Raw genomic sequence first — 3939 nt, forward strand, 5'->3', positions numbered from 1 at the left:
GAGTATGTGCACATGTAGCGTGAAAATAATATTGCATGGTATTATATATGTGTAGCAAACGTCTTTGAAGAAATAGTAAAAATATCTATGTATTTATTCATAGAAATTTATACTAATTGATTTCGAAAAATATAAATACAGGTAAATTTGAAAAATAAAATTAATACTATTTTTTATTAGGTAAAATACCACTTATTTTAAATCAGGCCAAGGCATAAAATCCATCATTCATTATATGTATTGGTAGGTATTGCGTATAGTATTGTCCCAAAAAAGGAAAGGGTAATTTGCAAGACATGCCAACCATTCTTATACTTCATTCAATTAAAGTACTACTCTTACTTCTTTATTTTCTTTTTTTATCATAAGGTTTTCTTAAAGGTATAATAATACATGACTCCAATTTTTAAATGTCACCCTTCTCTATATATATTTTTATATATATATAAGTATTATTGTCACCTTCTTTATTTATCGTTCCATAAAAAAAATAAAATCCTAAGGCCATATATTTCCCAATTTTCATAGCAATCTTTGCTGTTTTAGCATCAACTCAACCGCCCCGAACGTACTTCAACTGATTTCTTGATCGATGCTCTACAGCTTTATCGTTATGTATTGTTAATCGCCATCACCATCACCATCATGATTATCATCGTCATGACACTGACACTGACACTGATGATGATAAGGCAAGACAATCCCCCTGTGACAAATTTACTCCAAATTTTCCAATTATAGACCCTAGTAACACGTCAATTATCTGCGTTGATCGTAATGGATGTTGCAATTTCACCACAGTGCAAGCTGCAGTTGATTCTGTTGGGAATTTTAGTTCCAAAAGAAGCTTAATATGGATAAACAATGGCATTTATTTGTAAGTTGGAGTAGTTATTACTCACTCTCTCTGTTTCAATTTACGTGGCATAATTTGATTTTCGATAGTCAAGACTTTTGGATTTTTGATCATCAATTAGGACATGGAATCTTTCAATTTTTTGAAATAAAATTTACGTATTTAAAAACTAGATACGTAATGTATTTTTGATTTGTTTGATTGAAAATGCAGTGAAAAGGTGATTATTCCAAAAACAAAAACATTTCAAGGGCAAGGGTATACGACAACAGCTATTGTGTCATTGTGTGGAATGACACAGCCAATCCTGCAAATGGAACATTTTACAGTGGCTCTGTCCAAGTTTTCTCTACCAACTTCATGGCCAAGAATATTAGTTTCATGATATATAAACTTTTGTTTTTTTGATTTCTCCTTCGGTACCCGCATTAACGCTCGATTAAATTTAGATTATATTCACGTCAGAAAGTACCACATTGGGGTAAAACGCTCACTAATAAAGGTGATTTTGTACCTTCTCTTTCTCTTTCATTTTCATGCAGAAAAAAGTATAACTATTACTCCCTCAGTCCAGTCGGTTCAATATACTGAAAATAGATATTCACTTTTACTTGTCTAGTTTAAAAATTCAAGTATTTTATGCATAATTTAACCTTACTATTAGGGATGATATAGTAAATACTAGTAGTATTTTTTTTAATTGATTGTTTGAGTGTTTCAAATCAAATACAGACAAATAAATATAAATAGAGGGAATGTTTTGCTACTTGTAATTCCATTATCTAGAATATTCGCATTCAGCGACAAGTCATAAATTATAATTAAGGAGACTCAAAAAATTTGAATTCTAAATAACACAACGATCTTGTGAACTAAATTTGTTTTTGAACAACCTTTGTCACTACACTAGAAACTTCCCTTATGTCTCAATAATTTATATGTACACGAAATTCAACTATTTTTTTCCACATTATAAATTTTAAACGAACGGTATTCAATTGAACGCAATCACATTAATACATAGTTGCACCCGTACATACTTTAAGTTTACAATACATACAGAATGTAGCTCCAATGCCGGTACCCGGGGCAGTAGGAGCACAAGCAGTGGCAATTAGGATAGCCAGAGATGAAGCTGCCTTTTGGGGTTGTGTATTTTTTGGAGCTCAGGATACCCTTCATGACGATCGCGGTCGTCATTACTTTAAGGATTGTTATATTCAAGGTTCCATCGACTTCATTTTTGGCAATGGCAAATCAATCTACGAGGTACACAAATTATAGTATTAATTAATTTCACTTAATATAAAAAAAATAAAATTATATATACAGACGTACGTGTTATTTTTTTAAAATTCTAATAGTTTCAAGTGTGCGAATGTAGAACTGTCAATTAATATCAATAGCAAGCCCAGTAGCCCCAGGAGTGAAGTCGATAAATGGGGCAATAGCAGCTCACGGCAGAGCTACCAAAGACGAAAATAGTGGTTTCGCTTTCGTGAATTGCACTTTAGGAGGCACTGGTAAAATTTGGTTGGGGCGTGCATGGAGGCCTTACTCCACAGTCGTCTTTGCTAGAATTTTTATGACGGAAATCGTGACTCCTTAGTGTTGGAACGACTTGAATGACCCTATGAGAGACCAGTTGAGTAACATTATTATCATTTCATCTAAGAATATAAATTATATATCGCAATACAAATTACATTCTTTGATTAATTTTAACTTAATTATTATAGGGCAATTTTTTCTGGGGAGTGTAATTGCTCCGGAGCAGGATCCAATATGGCGCTGAGGGTGCCATATGTTCAAAGACTTAACGATACACAAGCTCTTCCATTCCTCAACTCATCTTTTATTGATGCTGATTTGTGGCTTCAATCTTTCTCCTCTTAGCAACTTCTCCTTCTTTGTATTTTCTCTCTCTAATTATAAATTTATGTGCGATGAACTCGATTGCATAATATTCCAAAATTGAACGACATTGTTGTAATATTATTTCGGATGTGTCTTGTATATATATGAAAATACACGTTGACACTATTATAGATGAACTTTTACTTAGTAATTAGTGTATTTTAGTCTGTTGAAAAAAAATATTTGTCTTATTTTTCAAATTATGCTTAGAGAGAGTTGCTTGGATGGTAAACACCCGTAACTTTCAACCTTAAGATTGTGAACTCGAGTCTCTAACAATATGAAAAGGTGGTTCTGAGGGAGAGGTAAAAAATAAATAAATTATTAATTCTATTAATTAAAGATAGATATCTTTAATTACCTGTAAAGTGTATACTATCAAATGTGAAAGAAGTTAATTATTAAACACAATATGATAGAAGAAAAAGCTCAAAATAGTCCCTTGTTATCTTTGGGCAAAAACTCATAATTATTCTTGTTTCTTTTTCTCCACATAGAACACTTATAATCCCTTGTGTTTGTAATTTTAGTGCATTTTTGGTTCTCCCTCAATTTTTACATTGATTTTATCTAGAATTTAGTATATGAATTGTTCAGTCGTCTTCCTCTATATTTAATAGAAACAATAATTTTATGAGAGAGAAAAGTGAGAAGAGGAGTGCTCTTTATTATTTTGTACGGTCCAAAAAATCATTACAACTAAATCAAATATATATATATTTATTTTTCGAACTATATCAATTTGTTGTAGATAAATAACATTGCAAGGAAAGAAAAGTTTATATTATCACATGTGAAATATGATGCGGTGAACCTCTCAATCTCAAGAAAATGTATTTGATGGAGGACTAAAATTGTATCAATACTATAAATATGAAAGACTATTATTACTCTATATCACAGAACAAAAATGACCATGAATCTAAATCCAAAGCCAAAGATATGGATTATTTTAAGCTTTTCTCCAATATTATACATTACCAAAGAACATGTCTTCTTCTTAAGACACATGAAGATAAATTGACGACGAAATTTATTCTATTATTTTATTATATTCCTTGATTAGAAAAAGAAATAAATTCTCTTCTTCATTTATACCTATAGGCTATATTCTTTCGTAGCTTAGTTATCTTCTTTTTAAGTGTTAAAAGGAGAATTTTTAAAGA

At 31.0% G+C, this 3939-nt stretch overlaps 1 pseudogene; it reads left to right on the forward strand.

Moving 5' to 3' along the window:
- The first annotated feature begins 494 nt into the window (after positions 1 to 494).
- On the forward strand, positions 495 to 2830 carry LOC125877291 (probable pectinesterase 8; annotated as a pseudogene).
- The last annotated feature ends 1109 nt before the right edge of the window (positions 2831 to 3939 follow it).

This window comes from Solanum stenotomum, chromosome 9 (genome assembly GCF_019186545.1).
Source record: "Solanum stenotomum isolate F172 chromosome 9, ASM1918654v1, whole genome shotgun sequence".
Taxonomy (NCBI): domain Eukaryota; kingdom Viridiplantae; phylum Streptophyta; class Magnoliopsida; order Solanales; family Solanaceae; genus Solanum; species Solanum stenotomum.